The 19,968-nt window shown below is 37.5% G+C and overlaps 1 protein-coding gene and 1 long non-coding RNA gene across 43 annotated transcripts in view; one reads left to right on the top strand and one right to left on the bottom strand.

The window, feature by feature from the left end:
* LOC146404789 (uncharacterized) overlaps positions 1-3,734 on the bottom strand; it is a 62,903-nt gene extending 59,169 nt beyond the window's left edge. The window contains exons 1-2 of the long non-coding RNA XR_014841941.1: positions 3,219-3,734; positions 1,420-1,676 (exon numbers count right to left, since the gene is read on the bottom strand). This is a non-coding gene — a long non-coding RNA (uncharacterized LOC146404789). The remainder of the gene's footprint in view (positions 1-1,419; positions 1,677-3,218) is intronic.
* The window catches only part of CCDC85A (coiled-coil domain containing 85A), a 691,220-nt gene that overhangs the window by 378,219 nt on the left and 293,033 nt on the right, over positions 1-19,968 (top strand). For 40 of the 42 annotated variants that reach the window (XM_085019267.1, XM_085019261.1, XM_085019256.1 and 37 more), the window contains one exon: positions 6,685-6,825. The gene's annotated coding sequence lies outside the window, so the exon portion shown is untranslated. The remainder of the gene's footprint in view (positions 1-6,684; positions 6,826-19,968) is intronic. The other 2 variants (XM_085019269.1, XM_085019243.1) reach the window with 1 other exon arrangement.

Here is a 19,968-nt window from a genome sequence, read left to right as displayed (position 1 = left end):
CATTAAGTTGTGGCTAGAATGAGACAGCTTTTTGAGAGGATCTATATCTTCACACAACCTATACAGACGCAAATGCAAACAGCCAGGATGAGAGCCTGGGAACCTCACACTACCAGGCAAGTCTGTTGAGGTGCAGCTTTGGGTACCTGTATTTTAATATTTTCAGCAGATGTTGCCTATGTTTCTATGCCTTGGCAAGGTCTGGAAAATACAGGTAATCATATTTAATAGTATATCAGTGAACAGAAATTCAATGTCACATTTTGTTGTCCTTATTTAACCTTTATGTTAAATGGAATCTAAGTTCTATGTGTTTTTAAGATGAGCTCATTTAGATTAGAAAATAGAAACTTGCCATTCAGTTATTTTCAGATTAAACTAGACTAACTCAAGATGCTCTGGCTGCTGTAGAATAACTGAAGGAAAAAGAAAGGAAATATGTGAGAGACTGCTTTTATAGAGAGACTACAAGTTATCTTTCAGGTATAAGCAGACATTTAAAAGTAATCATACTGATGTTTCACTATAGAATGTTTTCATTTATTTTATTTTAATGCAAGGATGAAATTAGACTTTAGAAATTAAAAACATGGATTTTTTTATTAGTACTTTATTTTTATTAAGTGGATTAATAAATTGTTAAGTAAATGAGAACTGGATGTTACCTTTTTCCTTTTTTTTCTTTTGCTTTCTTTTTTTGGGTGGGTGCTAGAATAGCAATGTGAAACCTTCATTTGTTTTATTTCCTAAATGATGAGTTATTTATGTTAATCAGTTTTTAAAATAATTTGAGGTACTAAAACAAAGCAGGCGGTTAAGCTCAAGTATTGATTTTCTCTCTAATGGGTATTTCATCAGTGAAATTGTAACCACCGATGAAGGAGAATAAACTGTAGCAGGTGTTTACTGAAGACCTCGGTCACAATGAGAAGATCTGCTTTTTTTGTCACAGCATAAGATGCCAACATGAGTTTCATTTATGCAGTTTAACTCCAGATATTTATAAGAAATTGATCTCATATTGGGGAGAAGGGTTATTCAGCTTTCATTAGAACTTAGAAAGTTATGTTTAATAGACCTAAACTTTTAAAACAAAGGGATGCTGTTGGCACTCTATAAACTAACAATGAAATCCAATTCTTGTTGGCTTCCTATTTAACCCATCTCCTACCTAGTTTATTATTCATTCTGTCTGTTTCTCCTATTGTTAGGGCCAGGATTCTCTGCTGACTCTCCAGGTACCTGTGGCCTTAAGGCTCATCTCAAATAATATAGTCGACGTGGCTGGACTTGTTAAACAATTTCTGTGGCCTTTGACAGGCTTTTAATCTTTTCCTCTGTTATAGATAACAGTTTTTCTTAAGTGGCGGCAAGACATCTCTAAAAATAAACCTGCAACAAGATCCTGCTTGTGCTTACCTTGTGGTTCAGCAGCATCTTGCTTGTGTTCATGCTTCCTCATTCCCACTTGCCTTAGTTTTGGGGGGACCTGCTTGTAGGATGCTAAGAGCATTCCTTCTGGCAGTGGTACCTGCAGCGTTGAGCTTAGTCTTCAAGGTCCTCACTATACTTGGACCATCTCCAGATTGTCTGTGTTCGTTAACCCTCAGCTGGACAGCTTGACTAAGGAAGCGGGAACCGAAAGTAAAGATGGTGAGGGGCTTCTTTCGTTTTACCTGTTTGGGCCAATGGAAGAGTGAGAGAGAGAACGATGATCAGGATCAAAATGTAAAAACCAAGGCTCATCTGTCCTTATGTGAAGACAGCTGCTTGGTCTCTCCCATTCAAAATGATTATGCATAATTTCTGCTGGTTTGGGTAATCCATCCTGTATTAAAATTACTGAAAGGTATTTCACTAAATATAGTTTACTTGTGGAGTGCATTTTTATTATTCTAATTTTGCTTAGAGGAAAGACATCATGTGTGTTTATTTAATTTACATATAAATCTTCCCAAAATAGTTTTTCAAGGAACAGGATAGATCAGATCTCTCAATGACTAGATACTCACATGAAGACATGAGAGTATTTACTGATTTATAACTAATAGTGCATCAACTTAACTGTTCTTCAATAGCATCCATAAAAAATTATATTAAAGTATGAAGAGTCATTTAAAAGATGAAGACTACCAAGAATAATGTTGTATATTTTTGTGGTTATCTACTCTTTGCTTATAATCCTTAATCCTATGTATGCACACAACTACTAAATAAATGTACAAACTATGTAATATAAATAAGGATCTAAGTACAACATGCTAGAAACAAAAATATAATTATTCAGTAAGTGAAAGATAAATTAAATAATAAATATATATTTGGAAAAATGCAAAAATTGCCATTCAGTACACTTTTGAATATACGTATTTAGAAAACAACATAGAATTTTAAGAGAGTTTAAGATAATTTTTAGAGTTAACATACATGTTTTAAGAAACATGACATTTTTTCAACAGAGGCTACAATAATGTTGAGTTGAATGGATACTTTAAACCTAAGGGGAAAAAAAAGCTATTTTAATAGCTCATGGGTGTTAAAACTACCAGTTCCAAAATAAGCATACATTAATGAATGGCATGGCATTATTCTGCCACATTCAGTATTTAAAATATCTTTCCAAGTATTATGTGATCCAAGTATAATAGATCATATAAAAAATATAGGATGTTTTAGGAGAATATCTAACTGTGATATTAATACTCTGTATTGGGTTAAGGATGCAACAAATATTTAAAATTATATGATATCAATGTTCCTTATAAAAGGATGTAAATCAGTCTTTTCCAACGGACTGATAGAAATATAATGCTGTCAAGCTTCCTATAGTTTCAAGCACAATGTAGAAAGACGGTAACTTATAAAAATAAATATAGATCCATTTAAACACATCTCAAAAAACAAAGATATTCCAAATAAATGGTCATATTTGCCTTTCACAAAGTCTTCATCCTGAGTTTGAAGCAGAGAGTAGGGATTTTTGTAAAACATGTCATTTAAAAATATATATTATGCCAGTCTAAAGCAAATGATTAACCCAATTTACATCCCAACCACCAGCATTCCATATACAATAGTACCATGCATCCAGCCGTGAAGTAGCTGGATTCGGTGCTGTCTATTTGCACCTACACACTATAAGCACCTAAGTATAGTTAATAGCTAAGCTTTGAGCAAGAGTGTCTGTTGCCCTAAAAGTTAGCTTCAGGATTAAATACCTTTAAATGCTGCAGCGCCCTGGATTTCCAGTTAACCAAACTATATTTCCAGCAGAAACTCTTGAGGTATAGAGTAGTTCCCGTCTGCAAGCCCTTCCTGCTGGTCTTCATAGGAAGCCGGTGCTGGAACGTTTTTGTTTTTGTTTTTGTTAATCCTGTTGATAATCTGACTCTCTGTCAACTAGTGCTTTTCCACCCATCACTAGCCTTTCTTAGGGTGATGACTGGAAGGTTGAAGGGCTGCAGGCCAAACATCATCCTCCCCTTCTCAGGGTACCTTAGTATGAGCATGGCATCAGGACTCTGGGGAAAGGAGGGAGAGCTGAGCCATCATATATTCCGCAAATTGCAGGCTTTCCTTCTGTCCTGCAGTGCTGGAGAAGGGGATTATTGCTGCAGGAAAAAAAAAAAAAATCTGGCCACACTGTAGAAATAATCACGGCAGTTCAGCTCGCCCCCCACCTCCCCTGTTCTCTCTCCCTCTGTCTCTCCCTCTCTCGCGTTCTCCCTCTCTGTGCGAGGCCCCAGCTGATTCAGGCTGCATCCATCCATACATAAATCATTCCCCTTATTCTATTGGTTACATGGTACATGGCAAGTATTGATTTTTTCCGTTGCCTCATTGCTGGAGAACACTTGGTTTTTGTGAGACAGAAAAAGAAAAAAAAAAAAAAGACAGACCAAACCAAAAAAAAAAAAAAAAAAAAAAAAAAATCCTCACTGGAGTTCGGTCTAGATAAAAAATCATCAGGCAGATATTTAACATCCTAACGATAAGCATGTTCCAAAAAGAGCATACTATGGGGAGGCCCTTTCCTGTCTGTTTGCGTGTTCTTCCAGTATACTCTGTCTCAAAAGAAAAAAGAATCATTTACAGCTGTAAAGAGCTCTGGGTTCAGGAAGTAGAAACAGCATGCAGAGAGGGAGACGCTCTCATTGTGCAAGGCGAAGAGATAACCAATTGAGCACCGTTTAACCAGGGGGAAAGAGTTTAGTTAAAACACAGCTCACTCTAAAAACAAGAATAAGGAGGCAAAAATAATGCCTCATGGCCAAATGACGTGTATGGGACAGGAAGAGATGTTTCTCTAGGTTTATTTTGTGTGGTGATAAAATGTGCAAGTGTGCCTTGCTTGTGTGAAGAGTAAATATAGAATGTGCCTCAGCTGTCAAAATATTGTGACTTTGCATACTCAGAGACAGGACAGAGCCAAAAAAAGTGAACTGGTCTTAGTTTAGGATTCTGACATTTGCGGAACAGAGGTAGAGCGTTCTCCAGAACCTAACTTAAAATACCCAAGAGCCTTAATATATGACTTGTCACAAAAGACCAATTTGTTTTAAAGTGATAGTGGCTCTTGGACTCAATCCAAAGGGGTTTGATTTCTAAAATATCAGAGTGACTTCTTTATGAGGTAATCCTATCCAAAGGATCATTCCAATGTACAAAGATTGTTATAATGAGGAAATCATTATAAGAAGGTTATAGAGCAAATGTAGACATGAAAAGACTATAAAAATCACAATTTTAATTTTGAGAACTTTGTCTAGATACTCATGTTGCAACAGAACAAAGGGTGGGGAAAAAATGTAATTGTAATGTGTACTTGTAAGGATAACTTGATCCCCTTGCTGTACAGTGGGAAAATAAAATAAAACAAACAAACAAACAAATTTTGTAAACCCATGTGAGAGTTGATTATCAATCTAACAAAGTGTGACGTTTAGGAACAATAACAATTCAGTGTGTTATATGAAGGTGATAGGATATTTTCTCATGGGTTCCACTTAGATCCATCGACTAACAAATTTACCATATGCACAAATCACAGATGAGAGGTGAAGGGCTTAACTTACTTTATGGTTTAAAAGAATTCCTCCTAACCCCAAACATTTACTGGGCACAATAAAGAGAGTCTATTAAGTTAAACTGTCACTAACCTCAGAAGTCAGGCTAGGATTTCTCCTCTTTTGCCTCACAAAAGCTGTGCTGGGGAATTCTTTTGGTTCTTTTCCCTTGTCAGTTTACTTGAGGGCCCTTGGTGCCTGGTTCATGTTTGAGATAGGGTCTGCCCAATAGAAGATTCTTTGGGGCAGAGCTGCAGAGGGCCTATCCATGGGGGTTGTGGTCAGCCCGTCCCTGTGTGGCCCTTCTGGGCACAAAATAATTCATCTCTTTCTTCGTATTGTTAAGATCCTTTTTTTGAAGGACCCTGAACATCTTTTTTGGCATAAAAGCATTGGTTTATCTAAATTGCCATTTCAGGGGAACCTCTGTGAATGAAGGTGTGGAAGGAGGGAGGTCTACATGGACTTTTGTCCAAATTCATGTTGTGTTGTTTTGTTTTGTTTGTGTGGCTGTTGTTCTGGGCTCTGATCCAGATGCATATTCTCTCAGCAATCTCATATCCATGTCCTAAGGACAGTAAGATGCACATTACCTACCTACATGGTGAAGGAGTCCATAAAGGACTCGGAGCATTTCAGAATTAAAAGGGAGACAAGAAAATAACAACAAAAGCTAGAGGAAACTTTTCGAACCTGACCTCTTCCTTTCCTTGGCCTCATCCTTTCCTGATCCAAAAATTTGAGCCAGGATTTATTGACCTCTTACTGTGGACAAGGGATTTACTTGAGAGAGCAGAGGCTGCCAATCTAAATGCCTGTGCCCTCTCCCAGAGCAGGGCACTCCTCCTGAAAACCTCCAGTGTAGTGCCCCACCTCCTCCCATGTGAGGTAAATTTTTAGCTGTATGGCTCCTTCTCATTCTCTATAGGCTATTTCTCTAGAAAAGCCATATAATTACATCAAGTAATTAATTCCCAAAGAGGCCTTTGTTTTAGAGTTTTATCTTCATTCTGACAAGATTTAAGTGACCCATGCAGAGCCTTGCCCATAGCATGCTCTCAACAAGAATTTGTTTTACTTTAAGATATTATGGGCTCAGAGGAGAGGGAATTATAATCAAAGCTAGCAACTATTATGGGTGAGGGGTTAAAGTCATTGTCATGTAATTTTTACAACAAGCCTGTATCTAAATAACCTTATTTTATGTCCATTTTAAAGATGAGGAAACTGAGGTGGAGAGCAGTCAAGTGAGTCACCCAAGGCTACCCAGCTACTAAATGGGGGAATCAGGTTTCAGTCTCCCGCTGCTCTGACCCAGCACTCAATGCACGGGAGCAGGGGCAGCTGGCAGAGGCCCTTACATTCCAGCTGGAAGTATTTTCAGAGAAGTTATGACCAGGAAATGGCTTCTGTGCTGACCCTGAAGCATGTTGCAATCCACAATTTTTGTACCTATGGGTACCCTTTGATTCACCATGGGAAAATGAAAAAAAGGAAACATTTTAAATCTATTAGTGGAGATAACTAGTAGAAGGAATTTTTATGTGCCTGTGAACCTGTCTGAATATGAATATAACTTTTGGAGAAGAAAATGTTTACCTATTAAATTGTCTGTTAGGACAGATCTGGACATGTGTGGATGGGTTTACCTAAGGTGAGGCTCACCCATGGAAGCAACAGTGGCAAGCCCCAGCAAATGGGAATCACGGAGTCCAAACACAGCCTCCGAGGAACAGCAACTCTCCATGACAAGTGGCAGGTATGCTCAATTCATGTTTTCTTTTTAAAAAATTTATTGCTATTATTTAAAAAATTTAATTGTCATTTCCTTTTTAAAGTGTAATTGATTTACAGTATTATATTTGTTTCAGGTGTACAACATAGTGATTCAGTCTCTATAGATTATACTCTATTTAAAGTTATTATAAAATATTGGGTATATTCCCTGTACTGTACAATATATCCCATAGTTTGTTTTATACATAGTAATGTATACCTCTTAATCCCATACACCTATCTTGTTCCTCCCTTCTTCCCTTTCCCCACTGGTAACCACTAGAGTGTTTTCTATATCTGTGAGTCTGTTTCTGTTTCACTATATTCATTGATTTATTTTTTAGATTTCACATATGTGATAACACAGTATTTGTCTTTGTCTAAGTTATTTCACTAAGCATAATAGCCTCTAGGTCCATCCATGTTGCTGCAAATGACAGGATTTTATTCCTTTTTATGGCTGAGTAGTATTCCATTTTAAATATATGCCACATATTCTTTATCCATTTGTCTATCAAAGGACATTTAGGTTATTTCCATGTCTTGGCTATTGTAAGTAATGCTTTGAACTTTGGGGTGCATGTATCTTTTCAGACCAGCGGTTTTGTTTTCTTTAGATATATACCTAGGAGTGGAACTGCTGGATTGTACGGTAGTTTTTAAAATTAAAAAAAAAATTATACAATGTTTAAAGGTTACTTTCTATTTGCAGTTACTACGCATATTAGCTATATTCCTTGTGTCGTGCAATACATCCTTGAGCCTATCTTACACTCAATAGTTTGTACCTCCCACTCCTCTACCCCTGCATTGCCTGGCCCCTGCTGGCAACCAGTAGTTTGTTTTCTACATCTGTGAGTCTGTTTCTTTTCTGTTATATTCCCTAGTTTGTTGTATTTTTTAGATTTCCCATATAAGTGATCTTATACAGTATTTCTCTTTCTCTGACTTATTTCACTTAGCATAATGCCCTCCAAGTCTACCATGCTGCTGCAAATGGCAAAACTTTGTCCTCTGGGTAGCATTCCATTGTGTGTGTGTGTGTGTGTGTGTGTGTACACATATATATAACATCTTATTTATCCATTCATCTGTTGATGGACACTTAGGTTGTTTCCATGTCTCAGCTATTGTAAATAATGCTGCTATGAACATTGAGGAGTATGTAGCTTTTCAAATTAGTGTTTTTGGTTTTTTTGGATATATACCTAGGAGTAGAATTGCTGGGTCATATGGTAGTTCTATTTTTAGCTTTTTAAAGAAACCTCCATTCTGTTTTCCACAGTGGCTGAACCAATTTATATTCCTACCAAGGGTGCTCTTTTTTTCCACATCCTTGTCAACATTTATTTGTAGACTTTTTGGAGAGAACCAAAACACTACTCTTTCTTAATTCTCTTCTAATCAAACAATGCCAAGTGAGACTAAAAAAAGAGTAAGTATATATTCATCTGTAACATTATTTCCTGACCTTTTCACAGTTTTTGAGGTAAGATGAAATATTGTTTTGAAGCAGCTTGATTAGCTTGTTTGCAGCCAGCCCCTTAAATGAGGCAGCTGCAGGGACTGAATTAACATTTTCCTGCCTGAGTCCCTTCCTTACCAGTGCTCTTGGCCTCTTTAACACAGAGTAATTTACTTTAAAAGCATTTATGTAAGTATTGAGGGCGAGGAGGTATTTCAAGATGTAACAAATAACATTAATAACAATTATAGATTTGATACTAATGTAGACAAAACATCACCAGGCATACATTTTTCTTCTTTTCTATTAAATCCCTGCCATTGCTTTTGGTCTTCTTTGTGCCCATCTGATAGATTGGCCAGTCTCCAAACTGAGATCCAGAAGGTACATTATGACAGTGGAACCCTGAAAGCACAACCCAATAAATGCTGCTCCCCAGCCATTTGCTTGGTCTCCAGCCTGCATCAGCAGTAGACAAGTCCCAGTGAACAAGGGCTGTCCAAGTTATCAGCACTTGTTTCATGGCCTGGCTGGAAAAACAAAAGAGGTATGGACAGCCTGTGGGTCCGACAACCAACTTATACCCTGTGTTTTAAAGCTGGACCGATAAGAACCAGGGATTGGTTTTTTACCTGAATTTATTGCTTAGCAACAAAGACTACCTCAAGAGAATGCTATTCTATGGGTTACCAAGTAACTGGCTGTGACAATTACCAAACAGCTGGCCAAGTAATCTACATACCCTTTAACCCCTGCCAGCTGAACAAGGAACTGTGGACAGCTCCCAAACAATAGACACACATCTAATATTTTATTGAAGAGCTGACAGAAGCCACAGCTGTATGGGTCCTGCAGCCCCATGGATTTAACTATTTTAATTTGGATATCTGGCTCTCCAGGATCTGCTGGGCTTGAAGGGTTGTTGAAGCAGGGGAGGTACCAGAAACAGATTCTATCAAAAGGCTACCCTGCAGAGCTTTTGGGGAAATTATTTCCTAGACATCAAGTGCAAAGTTTTGTTGAGATTAAAGGCCCTACAAAAGCAGTCATTTAAAGAAAGGCACAACAAAATCTGGCCCTTCACAATTTCTCATTGATAAATGCTGAGTTGGCCTGGCTACAGAGCATAACATGTACACAATAGATTATAACCTTCCAGCACCATTAGATGTAGACAAGTGATTGGTGCCATTTTAACACCAGGAGTATTGGGTTTAGAAATCCTGGTTCTAAAGGACCCTGCTATAAACCTGGATTACTTCCCAAGGTAATTTCTCTTCTGAACTCTGAGGGAAAAAAAAAAATCTCATGACATATTTGTTTGAGTACTTTATTCAAATGCATGTCTTTAGGAGTTTTACTTACATTTGAAAACACTTTTCCCTGTATTTGTGGGTCCCCCAAATGCCTATGCTTCAAGTTTCAGGCTTACACATTTTCCACCCACAAATAGCTGTGGAAAGCGAGTCTGCTGCATATTGAAATATCCTGAATAATTTAGAGAAAACCTCACAACAACCTCTCCTCCTCCCGCCTCCACAAGACCCAGTGTGGGCAGGAGAGAACCTATTTTTAGGAAGTGAAATCATGAATGGTTAAAACTGTGCCTCCACATCCAAGTCATGAATGGCCATTTTTAAAAGCTTTGCTTCTGTTTCAGTTTTGATGCTATTGTGAGAGACATTTTTGGCATCTTCAATATTTGTTTACCATCACATAATAAAGCCCATCATCTTACTTGATAATTACATTGCTTTGGGGACCAACTGGGTAACCTAGCACCTAAAACAATATCTTGCACACAGTCACCCTCAGTGCATATTTGTTGAATGAATGAGTGAATGACTCCATCTTCATCCACCCATCTTATTAACCAGAAAGCTCTAAGTGAAGTTGGCCAATTTGACAATTCAAAGTCACATCCACTAGATGAAGATTTACCACTTTTGAAAATATTCAAAGGAATCTAGTGTTCATTCCTTCATTCTTTTATTCACTGAACAAATGTTTATAAGGTGCCATCTTATAGCAGGTAATATTCTAGGTGTTTGGTTATAGTAGTAAGCTAGAAAAGAGTGCTCTTGATTTTCAGCAAGCAAAGACAGAAAATAAGCAAATATGTAGTAAATATCAAGTAATAATAGAGACCACAGAAAAAAATAAACAAAGCAGAAAGCAGGAGAGATTGTGATGGAATGGGATAACAAGTATCTCCAAGGAGATGGCATTTGAGCAAAAAGTTGAATGGATGAAGGAGCAGGACATGTGAAATCTCTGGGAGATCTTTAAGGGGACAGAATAGCAAGAGGGGAGTTATGTAACTGTTATAAATTTTAAAAATCATTAATATAGAGAACTTAAAGAATGGCAGTTTTCGAGTACTTGCAGAGCCCCTAAATGCATCTACTTTATAGGAGAAAAATGTTTACTGCATTCATAAGTTTACAGGAGGTATTTACTGTAAAAGTCTTATTACATTTGGAGGGGATAAGTAATGAGATCCTGCTGTATAGCACAGGGAACTATATCTAGTCACTTGTGATGGAACATGATGGAGGATAATGTGAGAAAAAGAATGTATATATAGTTTTCTGAATGACTGGGTCACTTTGCTGTACAGCAGAAATTGACAGAACATTGTAAATCAACTATAATAAAAAATATTATTGATCCAATCCTAAGACCACTGTTTTTGTAACTGAATAACTTTTCAGTAAATATTCTGAACCTTTTTCTCATAGGTTCGTCTTTGAGATGTCAAGAGTCCTTTGAAACTGTATGAAGTCTGGGGTTCTTAGATACAGGTGTTATGAGACTTATCCTGCATAACCTGATGCTGGAGTTGTTTGTGGACTTGTCACGCTTCCCTGGTAGAATAGAAACTCCCTAGGGGCACGGACCCTCTCTTCACCTTTGAATCCTGCCCACTTCCCAGTGTAGGGTCTTCACACAATGAGTGCTCAATAAATATGTAATTTAAAAGAGCATAAATATGATAGAGCACAAAGTATTTAGCACACAATCAATTGAACTCCATTCCCCACTCATAGATTCCCACCTGAATGTACCCACAGCAAGTGCTGGCCCCTCACAACTGTGCCTTTGGGAGGGTGTCATTTGACCCAGAACCAGCGTTTCTTATTTTGTGACTCTCCTCGGAACATCATACACCAGGCCAGGAAATGAATTTCTCTGCCTTTCTTTTAGAATGTTCCTATGGATAAGAAGACCATTGTGTTTTACACCGGTCATAGCTTAAAAAAAAAAGGAAAAACCTGACTCCACTTACCAGAATAGTACAATAGCTGAGTTTGACAACCTGAGGTTTGTTTTAAATAATGTGTTATTTTGGTTTAATGGCCTTTTTCGCTGAAAGAGGTCAGCCAAAATGGTGGGTTGCATGTTAAAATTTGATCAGACAGCCCCTGTAAATCTTAATGTCTTTAGAATTTCACATAATTTTTCCAGCTCTGTACATTCTAGAGGTACTGGCTTTTCTATACATTTATAAATATGCTGGTTATTTTTGGATATGAAATCTCTTTTAATATTTTGAAATATAAGTCAAATATCATGCGTTTCCATGAGTACACAACTCTCAGCATTTCCTATGTATTTGATCAATCAAGTTAATAAATGCAATATGAATAATATCTGCCATTTATTAAACTCCTACTATGTGACAGTCATTTTACATATTTCACCTTTAATCCTTGAATCAAGTCTACATGAAAGTGTCATCAACCCAATTTTAAGTATAAGGAAACCGAAGCTCAGAAAAGTTTAATAATTTACTCAACTAGTGAATAATAGGCCTGGGATTCAATATTTGTCTACTGAGCTTTGAAATCCATTTTTTTCCTAGTACATACAGATGTCTCATAGTTTTTCTTAGTAAAAAAATTGGGGGGGGGATTAGAACAATCTGAAGCCTCTTATCCTCGTATGGAAATAATTCCTTAAACTTTCAACCTTTATGCAGGAAGACATTTATTAAGAACCTGCTCTTGCTTGTGTCCTGTGCTAGCTGCTGATGAAACAGCATTCATAAGCTAGAGCACTTCTCTAAGAGAAATTGCAAGTGTAGCTGGGAGGGCAGAGACTTATACAGCCCCTGAAAACACAGTTGGAATGAGGATTATAACAGAGCTACAAACTTAGGGCTAAAAGACACACGTCAGAGAGATTTTGTGGGGACAATGGTAGTTGAGGAAGCCTCACTGTGTTTCATCCATGACTTGAGGGAAGAGGAGAATCTGCTGGGCAGAGAAAGCCTGGAAGGATATTTTGATCATCATGACCACAGGAATGGCACAGTAGATGAATGTAGGTAGTGTCTTCAGGGAAGTGTCTGTCACTTACTGGGGTTGGAGTGTAGCAGTGAGTGTGGAGGGGGCCGTGGAGGTATTCAAAGTTGGGACATGTCAGCAAAAGTGACCTGAGAGTTCACTTAAACTGAATACTTGCCACTTAGTTGCCAGTGCTTTTAGTATTTTCTTTCTTTCCCGATTATTAGAATTATGCACATTTGTAATGGAAACTTTGGAAAGGACAAACTAGTGGTAAATCAGAAAAACAAAAAGTCATCCTAGCATAGCCATGCTTTCTAAGTTTCACATATTAGAAAGAATTTTGACTCTGAAACTCGGCAGTAGGCTTTTCTTGCTTACCTTCCTATTATGAAATGCCACGTTAACGTCACAGTATCATTAACCATGTAATAAATATGGGTTTTGTGCCTGCCTATCCCACATTCCTGTCTTTGGAGTTACCTTGTACTCAGACCTGCTGAGAAACAGGCGCGCCTCATCAGTTCCATGTCAACTTTGGAAAGGACCATAACTGGCTGAACTGTGTATAGACACACCTGACCAAGCTGGGCCTATTGTATCTTCTTTCCAAAAGTTTGGGACAAAGGCACTGAAAGGCTGAGTCAGTATAATGGCGATGGGTACTGGAGCCAGATTTGGCATCAAGGCCAGTTAAAACTGCATGCAAACTAAAGCTATGAATGGGAAGTAGGTACAGTTCTCTTTAGAAAAGAGAGTAGAGGGGGTGTGGTGTGGAGGGCCAGAAAAAGACCATGTAGACAGAGAGAGATGGAGACAGAGAGAAGGGAGAGGAGCTGCTTAATCATTTTCCTGTTCCAATGAGATCCAGCTGCATTTCATTTCAGCTAGATCCCCAAGTTTTTTCACAGGAAGTCATGTGAATGGATACCCAAGCCTTTCAACCAAAACATTCCTAACTACAGCAGTTTATTTAACTTTGTTTTTCAACTCTAAGATTTTCCTTTTTTCGTTCTTTCAACTTTTGCTTTTGGTATTTTAAAATACATACATATTTTAATATTTTTGATAATTTTCTTTGACATTTTCCTCTGTCATTACTTCTGTTGCATTTAAACTTAAGTATTCTTTCCCTAATCGGAGATCAGGTAAAAATTTTCCTTTATTTTTTCTGTATGTTGAAAAAAAATATAGTCCTTTACATTGAAATCTCATTTATATGGGATTTATTTTGATATGTGTGAGATGAGAATATAATTTTGAAAGCTTTTTAAAAATGCAAATAGTTAATTAGTTGTCCCAGAATCATCCTTCCTTTTTCCATTGATTTGTGGTATCTCCTAGATCATATGTTAATTTTATACATATTTCACATAAGTCTCTTCTTAGGCTACCCTATTTATTCAAAAGAGAATGTTTCTTGTCTATGGACAGTAATAGAAGAATTGACTGGATTTAGATGTTAGAGAAAGGATGATGTTAACTTAGAGGACTTAGGTTAACAAGTCATTCAATTCCTATGACTTGGACCTCCAAAACACTGAATGACAAGTTGACAATTGTACTAGAGTACTTCCATCTTCTTTCTGGGACAGCTTGAATATCCCTGACAATTTTGGTAATTGAGTCTTCAGAAGATTCAACATAGGTTTTATATTACAAATTTCAACTTGTGAAGTCATGTTTCATGTTTTATTTTGGAAAACACAAAGCTATCCAAAATTTTACCATGTGCTGCATTTGAGCACCTGACAGAGGCGACAAGCACATACTGGCATTTTCTCTGTTTGCTCCCATAGTAAACATGATAATTGATTAGGGGTCTTCCTTACCACTAAACGTGGCTACTACATCAGAATCCTTCTTAACACTGTGCTTCGAGCAACTGCTATTGCTAATTGATATTGCCTGGTAAAATGTAATCTATCTTCATATTAATTCTAGAAAGTAATATAGATGCGTAGATTAAAGGTAAAATAGAGGAGCTATATTAAAGAAATGGCTGGTATAGATTTGGGGCAGTATTCTTAAAAATTTTAAGTGTAGTCAATTATAATTAAAATATTTTACATTTCACATTTAACTGTATAAAGAGGATGACAATTGGATAAAAGGATAGATGCAATTTAGGAGAAAATACTTTATGTTAATTCTGAAATATTGGAATAAAAATAAGTTAGGCTTTAAAAAAATCCTCATTATTTAGAAATAAAACACTCTAGAATTTTCAGAGATTGGTATAATCAGGTGGGATGATTTTTGTTCAAACATCTGAGTGATTCATCTGAAGTGAAAAATCCAAATTTTTATTTCCCTAAACTTAAGTATCCCCTGAAGGCTTAGAATAAACCTCAGTAGAAATTTGCCAATATGTAGAAAAAAGTTTGTACCATCATCAATTTTCAAGTCAGGCAGTATTCATTAAGTTTGTGGTAGATTTATAGGTTTAAGGAATATCATCTCCCCTTATGCCTAATAATTATATATTTTAAAAACCAACAGTTCTGGGCTGGACTCTGTTTGTAAGCTGTGTGACCTTACCCAGGTTACTTAACATTTTAAATTTGAAACCCTACAATAAGTTTGAATCACTTAAAAATCAGTGTGCTTTTTAAAAAACTGTGCCAAATTTATCTCATCTTTTAAGAAGTTTTCATCATTCCAGCTCAGTTGCTATTTTGTTCATCTGTCAGTATTATATCCTATGTTAAACCAAATAAGATGAAGTGATGCTAAAACATGTTCAGTTGAGCAAAGTGAAGTGATGCTAGGGGTATGTTAAACTGAGCAAGGTCAAGTGAAGTTAGGGGTGCGCTTAAGCTTGCATGAAGATGAAGAGTACAGGAAAAATATGGTGACCTTTCGTCTCTCAAAGCAGATCATACAGTATTACTTTTTTTTTTCCTTTCATTTTTGGCCACCCCATGGCATATGGAGCCCCTGGGCCATGGATCAGATCCAACCACAGTCACGACCTAAGCCACATCTGGAGCAACACCAGATCCTTAAAACACTGTGCTGGGCTGGGGATCAAACCTGCATCCCAGCACTCCCAAGAGGCCACCAACCCCACTGCACCACAGTGGGAGCTCCAGTACTGCATTAAATTTTATCCTCTGATTATTTAACATTTGACTTTGACATTTAAAGTAGGAAGAGGAAATATTTCTAGGATTTAATAACCATTGTCTCCATCCTTGTCATTAGGATATAGAAGTTCCTAAGACTGCAAGTGCTCCAGAGATGTAATCAATACCCTCTGCTAGAGCTCAAAGTTGGAAAGCCTTATTGTCAAAATTTCAGTTCTGTCAGCTTTTTCTGTAAGTTTAAAAAGAGTCCTCAGGCTTAAACAGCCCAGCTTACCAAAGAGACCTATTGAGAGATTTATAATGCTTGGTTGTAAGATAAGATGCCATTCGTAGAAAACTGGTGATTCTGGAAGGAAAGTTAAGCAGAGAACTGAAGCATCTATTTCTACAGTCCAGAAGGTAATGCATTTCAAACTTGGAGAGTTTCAGTGAGGTGGCTACTGACCTTAGAGTTGAAGATTACGGAGATTTAACCTGTTAAGTTTTGATCATTGTATGAAATCATTGCTTCATTGGTTGGGGATTAGAACATTGAAAAGGTAGAAAGCTTGAGATGCTATAATTAAGCATATGAACAAGAATCGTAAAAGTACATGCTCATGGAAATAAAATATCAATAAAAGATAAGGGTGCCAGATGAAAGGTAGGCCTCTTTCCGTTATCATACCCTTATTCCCAAAATGTTACCACTTATGATTTGTTCTACTCTTTTTTTGTCTTTTTTTTTTTTTTTGTCTTTTTGCCACTTCTAGGGCTGCTCCCATGGCATATGGAGGTTCCCAGGCTAGGGGTCGAATCGGAGCTGTAGCCTCGGGCCTACTCCAGAGCCACAGCAATGTGGGATCCGAGCCACGTCTGCAACCTACACCACAGCTCACAGAAACACCAGATCTTTAACCCACTGAACAAGGCCAGGGATCGAACCCGCAACCTCATGGTTCCTAGTTGGATTCGTTAACCACTGAGCCATGACGGGAACTCCTATATATTCTGCTTTTAAAGCTCTTCCAATGGTTATCACTATAGCTCTAAACATCTATTTTATATGGAACTTTAAATATCTATTTTTTGGCTTATAAGTTCAAGCTTGTCTTTTAACTCCTTGCTGTGAAAAATGACCATTTCAGCTCACTTCTACCCTCCGTCTTCCTTTTTCTCCAGACCTTTTCCAACTTTTTTTTTCCTTTTGGTTCTCCTATTGTTTATACTTCAAATAATATATTTGCCTTTTTTTGTTCTGTCAAATTTAGATGTAGTGGATAACCGCTCACAGTGTAAGATGTGGAATTGATTACCCCATACTTTCTCCCATCTCTCCTCTCCACCTCCAACACCTACTATTGGTCAATTCTACCATTACTTTTACATTGCCAAGATTTAAATCATCATCTGAAAGTCTTTCATTCTTTGTCTATGTATTGATTCTGAGAACCGAATAGAAATACTTCATTATAATATTATTATATTACTTACAATATCATGATATTGCTCAATTTTGTTCATTGTAGAACTAGAGAGTGACTGTAGGTATAATGACTGTAGATTTTTTTTTGTTGTTGTTTTTTTTTTTGCTTTTTAGGGCCACACCTGTGGCATATGGAGGGTTCCAGGCTAGGGGTTGAATCGGAGCTGTAGCTGCTGGCCTGCACTACAGCCACAGCAATGCAGGATTGGAGCCGTATCTGCAACCTACACCACAGCTCACCATAATGCTGGATCCATTTAACCTGCTGAGGAAGGCCAGGGATCTACCTGCATCCTCATGGATGCTAGTCAGATTCATTAACCACTGAGCCACGACGGGAACTCTGAGATGTAATTTATGCTCTTTTTTTTTTGGCCGCACTCTCGACATATGGAGGTTCCCAGGCTAGGGGTCGAATTGGAGCTAAAGGTGCCAGCCTATGCCACAACCACAGCAACGCCAGATCCAAGCTGCGTCTGCATCCTACACCACAGCTCACAGCAACGCTGGATACTTAACCCTCTGAGTGAGGCCAGGGATTGAACCCGCAACCTCATGTTTCCTAGTCAGATTTGTTTCCACTGCGCCATGAAGGGAACTTCTGATTTATGTTCTTAAATCAAGTCTGCTTGAAGTAGAATACTTCAGGTTCCAAGTTAATGATTCTCTTTTCTTAGACTCCATAAATTTATTATAATCATGCTTCATATTTTTGCCATGAATTTTTGTATAGCATTTTATTTTTCCTGGAATTTCTACTTTCCTTTAATTTTTCTTGTTGACATCAGAGACATAAGCCTTCTTCATTATGTACCACTCAAAAGCCAGCCCCCACATGCTTCAGTCAGCTATGTCAGTGTCTGCTCCCTTCCAGGTCCCCAAATCTAGGGGTCTTTTTGTGGAGTAACAGCTCCCACCTTTATTGTAGCTTCTCTTGCACCTTCTCATCTGCTCTGAGTACTGTCTTTTTCTATTTTCTGTTTTATCCATTAGTGTAATCTTATACCATTCATCTTCATAATGGTGATTAGTAAGATTATGCTCTCATGTTGAAGGTTTTACACTTTGAAAATTCAAATATATATTATTTTCATCCAATTATCCAAGAAATATTTATTGATTACCTACCATTTTTCAGAGATGGACATCGTGGGCAATATAAAGATGAATCAAACACATACTGTTCACCTTTAAGTAGAACAGTAAGAGAGATCTACTTTTGTAAATAATTATAAAATATAAATCAGAAAGTAATAAGTATCATAAGAGAGACGTAGGTATTCCATATAATGTGAATCCATTTTCTCTTTTTCTTTTTTAGAGGAAAGATTGTATTGATGAATGGAATGAGGAAAAAAAATAGATTTGGGTCAGAAGACTTGGGTTATGTCCTGGTTCTTACACTTGCTAAGTGAGCTTGGACAAGCTGCCTAACCTTTTTCCCCCAGGTTTTACTGTATATAAAGTGAGGACAATAGTACTTTCTCTACTTATAGCACATAGTCATTTGGAGGCTCATAAAAGACAACAGATACAGTTTTTTAATAAACAGTTTGTGCAAAATATGTATTATTTCTTTCAGAGAAGAGTCAAATATTCTCTTCTTTAAAACAGGTGATTAATTTATCCTTTCCTAATTCCAAGGAAGTGTAGCATGGGCAAGTTCTAGGAATAGTGACATGTATTTCATTTAATTATTAATAGGCAACACATAAAGTAGCAAAGAGTCTCTTAATGATGCTCCCTTACTGGCTTGGTTAGAGCCAGTCATTTTGACTGTATGCTGATGGCCCTGGAAGCCCATGCTGTGAGGCAGTTTGCCCAGTGTTTAGCTTTCCCCAGGCTCTGACATTTGTCTTTTTTGTTTTCCTGGGCTTTTCTTTCCTAGTGCCCACTGCTTGCTGAATGTAGCTGATACAGCAGATTGCAAGTGGGTTAAAGTGGGAGACAGAGGCACCTGACTAACACGGTGGTTCTCAGCCCTGAAGGCATGTTAGAATCCTTTGAGGGGCTTTAAAGACACATTGATGGCCAGGCCCAGCCCAGAGATTCTGATTTAGTATTCTGGGGTGAACGAGGTATTATTAGTTAACAGAATCTCCCCAGGTGATTCTAATGCTCAGACACTACTGAGAACCACCAATGCATTGGTGCTCTAATTTTAGAGAGCACCAAGATCACCTGGAGAGCATGAGGAACTGCTCTCAGAGATGCTGAATCAAGAGGTGTGGGCCCATGCATTTACTTTTAAGTACTTCTGGCTCATTTTGAAGTAGATGATTTTGTGACCACCCTTTGAGAAGCACTGTTTTTAATAGTATCTTAGAAATAGTATCAGTATGATTATCAGCCACATGGTGACCACTTCATTACATGGATTACAGAGGCCATCAATGAGACACTTTTTTAAAAAAAAAAAATTAATTTTTTAAATTTTTCCTGTTTCCCTTCATTTATTTATTTTTTAATTGTTATTTCCCCAATATAATTTTTTTTCTACTGTACAGCATGGTGACCTAGTTACACATACATGTATACATTATTTTTTCTCACATTGTCATGCTCCATCATAAGTGATGACATAGTTCCCAGTGCCATACAGCAGGATCTCATTGTCAATCCATTCCAAAGGCAATAGTTTGCATCTATTAACCCCAAGCTCCCCATCCACCCCACTCCCTTCCCCTCCCCCTTGGCAACCACAAGTATATTCTCCAAGTCCATGATTTTCTTTTCTGTGGAAAGGTTCATTTGTGCCATATATTAGATTCCAGATATAAGTGATACCGTACAGTATTTGTCTTTTTCTTTCTGACTT

The sequence above is a fragment of the Sus scrofa genome, chromosome 3 (assembly GCF_054392235.1).
Source record: "Sus scrofa isolate SSC_HxYL_T2T_F1_AM1 chromosome 3, Sscrofa_HxYL_maternal_Yorkshire_Landrace_v2.0, whole genome shotgun sequence".
Lineage (NCBI taxonomy): Eukaryota > Metazoa > Chordata > Mammalia > Artiodactyla > Suidae > Sus > Sus scrofa.
The sequence above is the reverse complement of the archived record's forward strand: the minus strand, read 5'-3'. Positions and strand labels throughout refer to the sequence as shown.